This window comes from Polistes fuscatus, unplaced genomic scaffold (genome assembly GCF_010416935.1).
Source record: "Polistes fuscatus isolate 324 unplaced genomic scaffold, CU_Pfus_HIC Scaffold3, whole genome shotgun sequence".
Lineage (NCBI taxonomy): Eukaryota > Metazoa > Arthropoda > Insecta > Hymenoptera > Vespidae > Polistes > Polistes fuscatus.
This window is the reverse complement of record NW_025113107.1, coordinates 3,207,124-3,220,719: the sequence shown is the minus strand read 5'-3', so window position 1 is coordinate 3,220,719 and position 13,596 is coordinate 3,207,124. Positions and strand designations below refer to the sequence as shown.

At 29.4% G+C, this 13,596-nt stretch overlaps 1 protein-coding gene across 7 annotated transcripts in view; it reads left to right on the top strand.

Moving 5' to 3' along the window:
- Positions 1 to 13,596, top strand: part of LOC122520287 (calmodulin-binding transcription activator 2) — a 56,161-nt gene that overhangs the window by 7,028 nt on the left and 35,537 nt on the right. Inside the window, exons 1-2 of one of the 7 annotated variants that reach the window (XM_043640391.1) lie at positions 11,502 to 11,598; positions 11,669 to 11,914. The exons of the other annotated variants lie outside the window; for them this stretch is intronic. The gene's annotated coding sequence lies outside the window, so the exon portion shown is untranslated. Of the gene's footprint in view, positions 1 to 11,501; positions 11,599 to 11,668; positions 11,915 to 13,596 lie in introns of those variants that run through there. 7 annotated transcript variants of the gene reach the window in all.

The following is a 13,596-nucleotide window of genomic DNA, read 5'->3' as shown; positions in this document are numbered from 1 at the left end:
AATTTCGTGTGATTTTAACATCGACGTAGAGCGACAATAATTTATTTTGAGAATTTGTAAATTGTGTTTTTTTATTTGGATTTGACAAAAATGTTGACTTATCGTAGAATCTAGATTTTAAATCTAGCATGTGATTTTTTCTATCCTTTGCGCTAAAAATTGTGCAAAAAGCGTGCACAAAAAAAAATATTGTAAATTTTTCATGTACTAATTTTTCTTGTGGATTAAGATTTACTTCAATTTCTTTGATATTCTTATTAAGTATGCTTTCAAGAACTTTTATTGTCTATTTAACATTTCCATACAGGAATATTGTCGAAAGGAGAACATTTAAAAAATTTCATTAAAGAATATAAATCTATTTTTTTATTTTGTATAGGTGTTCCTGTAAGTGTCCATCTTTTATTTGGTAAAAGCTCAAGCAAGCACATTGCTTGAGATGCTTGACTTTTATGATTTCTTATACGGTATGCTTAATCCAGAATGATTATTTTCCAATGAATCTTATATGTTGCAGACATTGTTTTAAACTTATGAGATAATATATTGTATGTTATAATAACAACATACTTTGCTAAACGTTTAAATAGTTTTTCTTTAGTATTACTATGGTAAATTTCTATTGACAATATACTTTTTTACATTTACTTTTTATTTTATTTTCCCATTGTGATAATAACGAAGCTAGACACGTAACTATAGTGTTTCACTTTTACAAGTTATAGGTTTATTTCAAGTATGCCATTCATCATCACTCTCCGAATCATCTTGATTGACAGTGGCCGTGATTAAAGAGATCATTGTTAAAGTTCTACCCAGGCCCATATCATCAGTTAATACACCACCAGGTCGTTTTCTATCTTTTCACATAAGCCATGCTAATGCATGTTGTAAATGTGGTATTAGTTTAATTTTGAAACTAATTTTGAACTAAGACCTTCTGCTTTTGCATCTTCTGAAGGCCGAGTTAGAAGTGACTCGTGCAAATCCTGTAATCTTTCTGCTGTTAAAGTAAATTCATGATCTAGGGTTTCTTATGCCCTTTTAACCAATTTCTTTGATTCTGCAGTTTTCGCAGGTTCCTTACAAAAATATTCAGATTCAGATTGTAGATATTTCATTTGATTAGACGATAAAAAAGGTTTCTGTTTTTCTTCTTCATTAGGCATAATTTGTTCATTTACTTGTTTAATAGGTTGTATTGAAGGTGTTTTTTCTAATTTTTCTTTAACCTTCTTTATCTCTTTTTCTTGCACCATAATATTTTCTTGCAATTTAATATTCTCAAAAAATATAAAGAAAAAAGTTTTATAAACAAAATAGATGTGTCTTTGTCGAGTATCATTTTTAAAGATTTTTTTTGTTGTTTTCTTTTATATTTTATTTTTCTTTTCTTATCGATTAGAAGAGGAAGAATAACCAGGTTGAAAATAGTTGCGCACTTTTGCGAAGTTCAACTTTGTGAATCTCCGTCGTAAAAGAATCTGTGTATTCTCCTGTAAGGATTCTTCAAAGGAATTTCCTTCTTCCCGTCACAATTTTCTTCTTTTTCCAGCTTTAAAGCTTGAAATGCTTTGTCGGAGATTTTTCTTATAGACAAAAAGTAAGAAAAAAGAATCTAAATTACCTTGGCGCCGTTTACGTTTTCTTTCGAAGAAAGGATTTTTATCTACACTCAAGACATTGTTTTCTTTTTCTTGTTTAATATATATTCCAAATAAATAGAAACAAGAAATTTCTATGCAAAATAGGTGTCCCTGTTGGACGAGAATAAATTTCAAGAATTTTTTCTGTTTTCTTTTTCTTGCTTATAGATTAGACAAATAAGAAATGTGTTGCTTCGACTCTTATTATCAGCCATGATCTTTGTAAGGTTTCTATACACTGTTTCTATAATTGTCTAATGAGTAGATTCGGTGCAAAGATCGATGTTAATATCGATTTAGGGTAAATGTAGATGTCTATATTAAGAAAGCAAGTTAGAGTAGAGGGTTGGAGGAGAAGAAAGGGGTGAGAAATAGAAAGAGAAAGAGAGTTAAGCGATATAGTTATTTAAAAACATCTACGAATATTAGCTGACGTATGGAAATGTCAGCGAAGCACGTGTGCCGGTTATCTACCGATATGGGGGCACGTGTGATGATAATAATAGAAATTCTCAGCGCATTCTCGTACGAAGGATATCTCTGTGTATGTGTATTTTTGTTTCTGTGGGTGTGCGTGTTTACGGCTGTTATATCGAATTTAGTTCTATGTACTAGTTCTAGTACTACTTCGTGGCTTTTGTTTCAATCGATTTTGATTAAGACCACGATAATTATCTTTTGTTTTGTATATTTATTTTGAATATTTATAAAAAATAATTTTTAAAAATATGAATAGACGTTAGAAAAAGGGTGTATGTTGGATTTAGTAATGTATTGTATCAAATACTAAATTAGGTATACAAATTTGGTGTGTGTGTGTTTGCTGAATATAATAATTATTGAATTATATATATTTATATTATGTTTTTATATTATATAAATTATGTTTATATTATATATATTATATATTATATATATTTTATATTATATATATTATGTTTTTAATTATATTTAATATTTATTTAAAATGGAAGATGAGAGAGTCTATGCTGTATCAGCAGTTTCTTTCTTTAATGTGCAATTGTTTGTATATTTTCTTGAACATTTTATTAATTGTAACATACATTCTTTTTTTAGACATCTATTTATCTATATTATGTTTTGTTTTGTTGTGCGTGAATTGTTTTGGATTATTCAAGATAGCATTGAGAGAGAAACAATCCTCCGTTCTTATTTATCCATCGATTAGATTTAAATAAGATTAGATACGATTTCGTCGATACAAAACTATTCGATCGTATTCGATCGAGCATCTATCTCTTTTCACAAATGACGTAATCGAAGTATATAAATGAAATAAACAATATTTGATATCATTGTGCCAAGATAATATTTACTTTTCACTCTCATTAGTATATTTTATTTTTCGTTTGGAGAAGGATTAAAAGAATCGTTGTTACGAGTTGTTGATTACGCTAACTTTTCTACTTATGTTAATTAGCAAACGTGACGACAATTAATTTCTTTAAGAGATTTGCATTCGCGTTGGAAATGTTTGCGAAATTTTGACATGTACGGAATTTTATTTGAGTTCTTTTAAAAATATAAAAAAGTATAAAATTCTAATATTTATATTATTGGATTAGAAATATAAATATCTATCAAAATAATATTTATATTAAAAGAAAAACAAATATAAAAAAAAATTAAATATTAAATTTATGTTAAATATAAATAAAAAATCTAAGAGAATATATATATATCTAATAATATTTCTAACAAAATAAATAAGATTCTTTTTCTTCTTTTTATGGTTCTGATACGATAGTATTTGGGAGTTTCTAAATCTTTTTTTTTCTTCTTTTTTTCATTCATTCTTTACATGCATACTTATATACATACATTTACATGATTTTTATCGATATATAATCGAACATATAGAAGTATACTCGCGTTCGAATAGAATTTTTTGTAGCTTTCCTTTACAGTATGCACAAAAGAAAATAAATGTTAAGGATGTTTTGTAAGTATATTGAAAATGATGAGAATACTTTGGAAAAATGATAAATTATTCTGACAAGTCTCCTGAAGCTCCTAAAAAAAAATTAGGGATTTTTTTACAAGGCCGTTTAAAAGTTATGACATTTTTTTTGTTATAACAAATTTACACGTACTTAAGTGGAAAACGTCTTATCAGGCCGAGTTAAGTAAAAAAATAATAATGAAAAAATGATTCGAAAAATCCGTGAAATTGTAAACTAGTAGATTATATATCTAAAAAGTATATTTAGCAATTAACATTTAGTGATTTCAATATTAATTACAGAGAAAAAAACAATAAAAATGAGTGATATTTACGATATTATTGAATGCAGAGTGTGATTTACAGAGAAAACGTGGCAACCTCGCAAACAGCTACACGGAAAATAAAATTAAACACAACAATGGCGAATTAAAAGTTTGCTATAGGCTATGTTACCGCCTAAATTCAAATGGTAATAAAATGCGTTAAAATGTGAAGCGGTACCAACTATTAAAATGTCGCGGCGTTGTCATGGTGTGTTTCAATGAATAAAAATCACGCTTATTTTATTTAATTAATTTAAATAAAAACAAATTTTAATGATTTTCTGAGATACAAATCTGTTTTCTAATTTTTTTTTTAAGTATATTGAGATAATCTGTCTCAGTGATTTCTAATATAAAAAATTATGGTATTTTTTTTTTGGTAAAGTTGAATTCAAGATACAGTCACTGACCAAAATTTGTTTGTAATTCTAACAAATATTAAAAATTTTACTTAAAAATTAATTAAAGGCAAACGAATTTTGATTTTATTAGGAATTTGATATAAAAAACAAGATGATGAAAAAAAAATTATTTTTTTAAATACCTTACTTTAAAAGATATTGAAAGATATTAGTTTAGTGAAAATTTGACATATTTTTTTCTCCGATTGTACCTACAAATCATCCTTAAGTTCGGTATTGCAAGATTTTCTCTCTCTCTCTCTCTCTCTCTCTCTCTCTCTCTTTCTCTTTTTCTCGTTGAGATTGAATGATAAGGAAATCCCATTATACTAGGTGATTCTTATTTTCCTATTTTGGCGAACAACGAAACTCCATTTGGGTATTCCTTTCCTAACCTTTCGATGCTCTCTCTTTCTGGTAAACGATAGGGTTAATTAAATAATCTTGTAGGAAGTATTATTTACGTAACATCGAAAATGACGTAAGGGAAATGAGAAACTCTAGAACTTGTTTATTCCAGAGGTACTAGGGTTTTAGGTTTATAAGTTCTAGAGGTATATTCTAGACGTTTCACGTAAATATTATACATACACATATATTCTAAATGACGTTTTTTATCGGTCATGTAATTGTACATTTTTTTCTCATACTATAAGGTTGTTATGTATAAAAAATAAATTAGAGCAGAAAAATTAATTTCACAGCGTGACATAGATGGAAGCTAAATTAAATTAAAATTAATTTAATCATTTTATTCTAGAGAGACCCCCCATTGATTATAGATTATATATTTAATATAATTATTTTATTCTTGAGCAGGGCTTCTCAAACTTTTCCACTTGGCAGCCCCTTTTATCCGAGCAAATATGTTCACGAGCCTGGGTCTAATAAATCGTAAAGAAAATTTATTTGAAAACAATTTTTTGGTATACCTATTAATATAATTTTACTATATATTTAAGACAAAGCCAAATATTTATACTAATGAACTACTTAGGTCAAATTTTTGTGACTCCAAATGGGGTCACGATCCATACGTTTAGAAGCTCTGTTTTAGAGATCATTGATTATAGATTAAAATATAAAAATAGATAAATAAATTGATATTTCATATTTACCGTATAGATGGAAGTAAGCATATTGTAAATACATAGATGTAGTATGTCATGTCAATCGAATACACATCCAAAGTATTTCGAGTAAACCGAGTATAATATATCTCTGACGATCGTAAAACCTACGCGATTATATAGCCATGTATGTATATGTATGGATGCGTGAACTAGAAGAACGCTAATAAAATAGCCCGCTTTGAGAAGGAAAGAGTGCTCTTTTCCTGGGTTACAAAATTGGAAGATAGTACAATATCGATTTTTACAATATTGCTTCGAACGAAGAAATAATACGTCCCTGTTTTGTAAAAAGACATTTTCTTTCAAAAAATTTTTTTTCTCTCTCTCTCTCTCTCTCTCTGTCTCTTATCATACTTTTTGTTTATTTCCTTTCTTTTTTTTTTTTTGAAGTGAAATTTCTTAGGTGACGGTAATGATAAAATTTTCTGAAACGACAGGGACGAAGTAACAAACATAAAGGTAGAGAGAGGGTGAGAGAGAAAGAGAGAAAGAGTGAGAACCCAGAGTTGATCGTGTTAGTGTTAGTGTGTCTGTGTATCATAATCCGTCTAATAAAATATCAAATTAAAATTGTTTATTTGAAGTATATATAATTTTCAAACAACTTTACTTTGTATTATTTTTGCTTTAATGGTATTCTGATGCTAACTGATTTGAATAACAATAAAAACCAAAGATGTCAAATTGTTAGACATGAGAAATCGGATATTCCCCCTGTTTTTACAATTATACCGATGATTGTTAGGTATTGTGCGATTTTAAGATACGGGTGTATCCTGTACATTATTTTTCTATTTAATTCACTTGTTATAAATAAAGCTTTCAAGTTAAATTCATTACATACGTAATTAAGTTATACTAATATCTTTATTTCTAAATTTTTTACATCTTAAACACACTATATCAATAGTTTTCAAGCAAAAATCTAGTAGGTGCAACGGTGTAAGATTTTAAAAGACAGTAATTGTATATATGAATTGATTAGTTTCCATATGATAATACGAGTTTCACTTCTGTCGCGTGTGCACCCTACGTAATTTTTTTTTTTAATTTAGTACCTCTATTACTTTATAAATAATCTTATTTCTAGAAAAGTATCGATGCAAATAATTTATTTTTATATTACATGTTATATTTTTGTTTATTTTTGTTTGAATTGATAAATAAATCAAGTATAATCGCTTTTGAAAATTGTGTAATACGAACATATCCTGTATTTATTAAAATTCATTTACAAATCGATATATCGATCATAAGAAAATAGATTTATTCGATACGTATTGGTAGCTCAGTGCTTCGAATATGAATTTAATACGCGTTCATAGAAATAAACAATTCTTTTGGTAAAGGATAGATTTTCCAAGGGGATCATCATTTTATTCGTAATATTTTTGATGGAGGATGTTCGATCGGACAGCGGTCAAATTTTTATTCGATCAAAACACTGAACGAGAGAGGGAGATTGATAGATAGATACATAGATAGACAAATAAATATATAGACACATAGATAAATAGATAGAAGGAACAAACTAAAACTTTATGTATATTATTTTTTCCTTTTATCGTTGTTTATCGAATAGTCCAGTCAACGGGGGCCGTTTTCCTCGATCTCAGGAAAGAAGGTGAAAACTTGATATAAGGGTAAATAGACGACGCTGAATCGAATGGTGCTAATTTTTTTGAGGTGAAAGGTGCCGTTTTTGAGAAAAAGGGTAAAAAAGGATAAAAATTGGTAAAAAATGGCTTTATCTTAGAATCTAGGCATTTAATTGAAAAACGTTTCAAACAAAAGTTGTAGAGAATTAAAATATACATAAAAAATGTTTTATGAGTTATCTTCGTATTTTCAAAAATAAGCGAATAAAATTGGATTGAAGATGGGAAAATAATTGTAAGAGTGGGGAAGCAAGTCCTGCCTCTCAGTCGGCTTTTACACGCGAGCGGGCTAGTGTGCGTGCGAGCGTCCGTGTGCACTAATACACAAACGAAGGATCTTCGGCAATCTTCGGGACTCTCGGTCTTCAATGAAAGTGCGAGTGAGAGAACAAACCAATATTTCTCTCTTTTTATTTATCATGCGATAACGAGTATTATTGTCCTTGGCCATCGATTGTTGAGCGTTCTGATATTTCTCTTTTTATATTTTTTCTTTCGGTAGCAAGAATTTTACGTCTTGGCCATCGTGTGTCGAGCGTTTTGTATACGAGTGCGAGTGAGAAAAAAAACCGATATTTCTCTCTTTCTATTTTTTCTTTCGGTAGCGAGAATTTTTCGTTTTGGCCATCGTGCGTCGAGCGTTTTGTATATCTATATATATCGGCGTATAAGCGCGGCATTTTTAAATCGAATCTTGATGCTTATGGCACGCCGTTTCTTTATTTATTGTCAAAAATAATGAACCTTGAGTAAAAAAAAAAATAATTCATTTTAACAAAAACTATTATTATTTAGTTGAGAGTAAAAATAATGAATTAATTTTATAAAATTTTAAATTACTGACTTTTTGTCTCGTAAAAATTTATTAGTTTATCAAATTAAATACATATTTGAAAAAGAAGAATTTATAACCACACATAAAATTAATTCAAGATATATATGAAAGGATATTCTAAAAACGTGGAATTTATTTTTTGTCTATACATAATTTTAATTCATTTTATTATGTTATAAGAAAACAGTAATCCATTCTGATTCATCTTCGAAGTCTTAAGAATTCTACGAAAAAAATTGAACAATTACCAAGTCGTGCGTTAGCGTAAGTAGTAACGTCTTCGCTTCTCGCGCTGGTTTATTAACGTTCGATTCTTCATGGGGGAATTATTTTTTTTATAAGTTTTTCTATCCTTAACAAGGAGACGGTCAGTGAGTCCCACCTCAGATTTTTTTTAAATTTTGCACTAACGATATAAAATTTATTAAAAAATCAACATTATTACGCGAGTAATAAAGTTACTAATTATAAATTAAATAATATCCAATAAATAACAAAAATTAATTTTTAACGTGCCGAAACGAGACATTTTTTAGGATGATATTTACAGGATGAATTTGTAATTTAAGTAATAAATCTTCCTTTATTTGTGCAAGATGTAAAAAAATTTATTGCTTTTAATTTTTTTGTAATAATTTTAATTTTTTTCTATATATAATTAGAAATTAGGAAATGTAAAAACAATTTATATAACCTAAGGATAGAAAAACATATAAAAAAATAATTCCCCCACAAAGAATCGAACGTTAAATACCCAGCGCGAGAAGCGAAGACGTTACTACTTACGCTAACGCACCACTTGATAATAGCTCAATTTATTTCGTACAATTCTTAAGACTTCGAAGATGAATCAGAATGCATTACTGTTTTCTTATAACATAATAAAAATGAATTAAAATTATGTATAGACAAAAAATAAATTCCACGTTTTTAGAATATCCTTTCATATATATCTTGAATTAATTTTATGTGTGGATATAAAATTCTTCTTTTTCAAATATGTATTTAATTTGATAAACTAATAAATTTTTACGAGACAAAAAGTCAGTAATTTAAAATTTTATAAAATTAATTCATTATTTTTACTCTCAACTAAATAATAATAGTTTTTGTTAAAATGAATTATTTTTTTTTTACTCAAGGTTCATTATTTTTGACAATAAATAAAGAAACGGCGTGCCATAAGCATCAAGATTCGATTTAAAAATGCCGCGCTTATACGCCGATATATAGATATACAAAACGCTCGACGCACGATGGCCAAAACGAAAAATTCTCGCTACCGAAAGAAAAAATAGAAAGAGAGAAATATCGGTTTTTTTTCTCACTCGCACTCGTATACAAAACGCTCGACACACGATGGCCAAGACGTAAAATTCTTGCTACCGAAAGAAAAAATATAAAAAGAAATATCAGAACGCTCAACAATCGATGGCCAAGGACAATAATACTCGTTATCGCATGATAAATAAAAAGAGAGAAATATTGGTTTGTTCTCTCACTCGCACTTTCATTGAAGACCGAGAGTCCCGAAGATTGCCGAAGATCCTTCGTTTGTGTATTAGTGCACACGGACGCTCGCACGCACACTAGCCCGCTCGCGTGTAAAGCCGACTGAGAGGCGGGACTTGCTTCCCCACTCTTACAATTATTTTCCCATCTTCAATCCAATTTTATTCGCTTATTTTTGAAAATACGAAGATAACTCATAGAACATTTTTTATGTATATTTTAATTCTCTACAACTTTTGTTTGAAACGTTTTTCAATTAAATGCCTAGATTCTAAGATAAAGCCATTTTTTACCAATTTTTATCCTTTTTTACCCTTTTTCTCAAAAACGGCACCTTTCACCTCAAAAAAATTAGCACCATTCGATTCAGCGTCGTCTATTTACCCTTATATCAAGTTTTCACCTTCTTTCCTGAGATCGAGGAAAACGGCTGAGTTTTCCAGTCCCGTTGACTGGACTAGAAGCGTTTATTTTCCGAACGACGAATATAAACGCCTACGACCAATCATCGATTATCGATTGTTTTTTTTCTTTGTTTATATTTTTTATATCTTCTTTTTTATTTTTTTATTACGAGTCTTCGATATCGAGGCGATAGAACGTTCGAATTTCCGATCTTCCGGAGTTTGAAATATGTGGGTAAACACATACATTGGTATTAGGTGTATATTCACTGCATACACATACACACACATATACACGCACACATTCATCCATATATTTATCCATAGATACCTACAATCATACATACACCAACATATATGAAGATATCTACATTCAAACCTACACATACATAAATATATACATAAATACACATAACAAACAAACACGATGCATATATAATTTATATACATCGATATAATACATTCATACACATATACATACACGTTTATTATATAATAAATACAAATATTCGTAGACATACAATTTACATAGATCGTTATACACAAATTCATGTATACACGTACATAAAATACATACATACGTATGCTAATACATACAAATACATATATAGACAGACATATGTAGGTAGGTTGGATCAATGAGATGGAAGCTTGCGTTGCTAATCACGTGGTACTAACATAGATAATTATATCGGTGTGGTGGTGATGGAGGGAGAAGGGTATAAACCGCGAAAAAGGCAGGAACACGTTGGTATATACACATTGATATGCTACTGCCACGACGACCTCTATGACCGTGCTTGTTTCTACTTACGTGTGTTACCAATTATACGCTCTGGATAATTAATTAGTCGAACGCGATCGATCCGATTATTTGGTCGCTTAACACGACTCTTCATCGAACTCTTTCTTCTATTATCAATTAATTTATCTATATATCCAGATATTTATACATGTATACTATACATGTTATGAAACCGATGATAAATTCGATGAATATTAGCGGAACATTGAAAATTAGATTTTAATCTCATATGTTTAATCAAATGAGATTATTTTATTTTGGATTAAATTACATTTCTAAATGGATAGTTACACTCGTTTGCATTATGTTCTAATTTCCAACAAACATAATGCATATATTTAGATCTTTATTGAATTTTATAAAACAAGTCAATTCATTATAAGATAACATGATATTTCGATGAGATTGTATTTTTAAATCATCATCAATAAATGTTCCTATGTTATATGAAATTCGATCATTCCAAAAAGGAAAACAAATTTGTTTTCATTAAAAAATATACATTACATAATATAAAAGATATATTTTTCTACATTTTAAAATGTAATTTAAAAACAAAAGATTAATTTTCGAAGAAAGGTATTCTACGGTATCAAAGAATAAACAAATATTTTTACAGAACTGGAGTATTTTTATTTTTAAAAGCGTAAAAGCGAACCTCCCGTAAATACAAATGTAATTTTTCTACATTTTCTATGCATGCAAGAATGCATGTGTGTATACAAATGCGATCGTTACGTATTACCATACAATGTTATTTTTTTTCTTACCTCCTTTCACTCATATTTATAGAAAAAAATAAAGATAAAACAGGGTATACAAATTTTATCATAATTTCAGATTATCACATTGTTAATTTCCTGATTATCGCGTTGAATTATCTGGAAATACGTTTGCTCCAGTTTAAACGTGCCGGTAAGGTGAATTACTTTCGCGTTGTTGTGCAAGACAACTTTTAAAAGGGAAACATTTTCTTTCCAAACAGGTTGACGGTGAGGGAGCTGGAAGAAACATATATTTCAAAGTCGGTACATGTGGCACGACGAAAATAAGAAAGAAATTCGAGAGGATAGAAATATTGCTCGATAAAAGCGCGAAAAAGGAGTCTCTTTTATGGCGTTATGGGTGATACAGGATGTAAATAGGACCGTTGTGCTTGTTGTAAGAAACCTAAACAAAAAATGAACTTTTTTACTGGTGCTCAACGAATCGTAGACACGAGTTTTCTAAAGTATGTAAAAGTAGTTGTATCCACGTGTGTATGTGTATCTTTTTGAACGAGAATCTTGTTCCTTTTTCTCTCCAAAAGGTCATTTCGAAAGTTACCTTACTTTTTAAATGATGTTTATTTAGGTTTCTAATCGAAATACGGATCGTTCCGATGAAATAGTCGATTTGAAGAAGTTTATTGCTAACTTATGGAAGAGGGGAATCATTTTTTGTTTTATTCGAAAATATAAACATTTGTAGTTGTTAATAAATAATAATGAAACGCATTAATTGCTATTAAATATTAAAGGATTAATTATATGTCAAAATGAATTTAATAAAAACTTGAAAAATAATTCTATTATTTTTGTAATAACTGTGCGTGCACAGAGATATTATTTATTATTAACTATTTGAGAGTATGTATTAAAATAAACTTAATACAAATTGAAAAAGTAATTTAATTTTTTTTTAATTATAATATTGTGTACGTAAAACTGCAATAAAATTAAATAGTCTAGGCACGTGGTTGTGCTTTGAAAAAAATTACGAATCAATGGGATTAGGATAAAAAAAAATAATTTTGCAGACAATTTATAAGAATAAAAAGGAAGCTTATTTTGATAGATAAATATTTGCAACGATATCCAAATTTGTCGTCAATTCGCGTATCTCAGGAGATCACGTTTTCCTCTTATCTCGAGGTACTAGAGATAAGATAGTAAAGGTAGAAGATAGTAAAGGAAAAATCGTTCGAACGCGTAAACATGTATAAGAAAATACTTTTCCAAAATGCATGACGAGAAGTTCCATCGAAAATTCATGCTTGTTGTGGACATTTTCGAACGAGCGTGTTCCTTTTATGTATTTTCTTGTTACTTGCGTTTTTGTCGCGAAAAACTGGGTCACCGATTTTCTCTCTTTCTCTTTTTCTCATATACATACATACACAAAAATATACACATGCATAGAGAGATTCTTTCTTTCTAAAGCAGGACGATAAACAAATAAAGTAACGAATGTACGAGCTTTACAATTTAAAGCTGTGATTCGTGAGCACGCGCGTCTGCACTCGAACTCGTTTTGTACATAATAAGATTTCCAAGCCTTTCTCTCTCTTTCTTTTTTTCTATTATATTTGAAATTCAAAGTCCTTTTTCGGCTGGGGGTGCATCATTTACATTTCTTAGCAAAGCGAAATTGTGATTTATCGAATCGTCCGTCCGTCATCAGATAAAGAAACGAGATCGATCGTTATATATCAACGAACGTATTATATTTTTCAACTTCCTCTTACTTGCTACAATTCCTCCCCTCTTGCAAGTGTCTCTACTCATTGCACTCCATTTTTCAATGGATCGCAAAACGGTCTTTTTCCTGTAGACTTTCCAAATTATAAGTTATTGAAATCAAGCGGGATTATGCGCGTTCCGATGAAATATCGTTCTCCGGGCCGGCGCGACGTTCGAAATCCCGTTCTGCATCCTTGACAAAGATTTATACGAGCTAGAGACAGAAACAGAAAGAAAGAAAAAAAAAACAGAGAGGGAAAAATAATAGGATTGAGAATATATAAGCGAGAGAGAGAGAAAGGGGTGGGAGGAGAAAGAAAAACAGATTTCTTTCAATCTCATCATTATAAATGCGTGCTTGGCTTCCAAATATAAGTCCCGTAAGTAAATCCCGAATTAGTTTTCCTCGGAA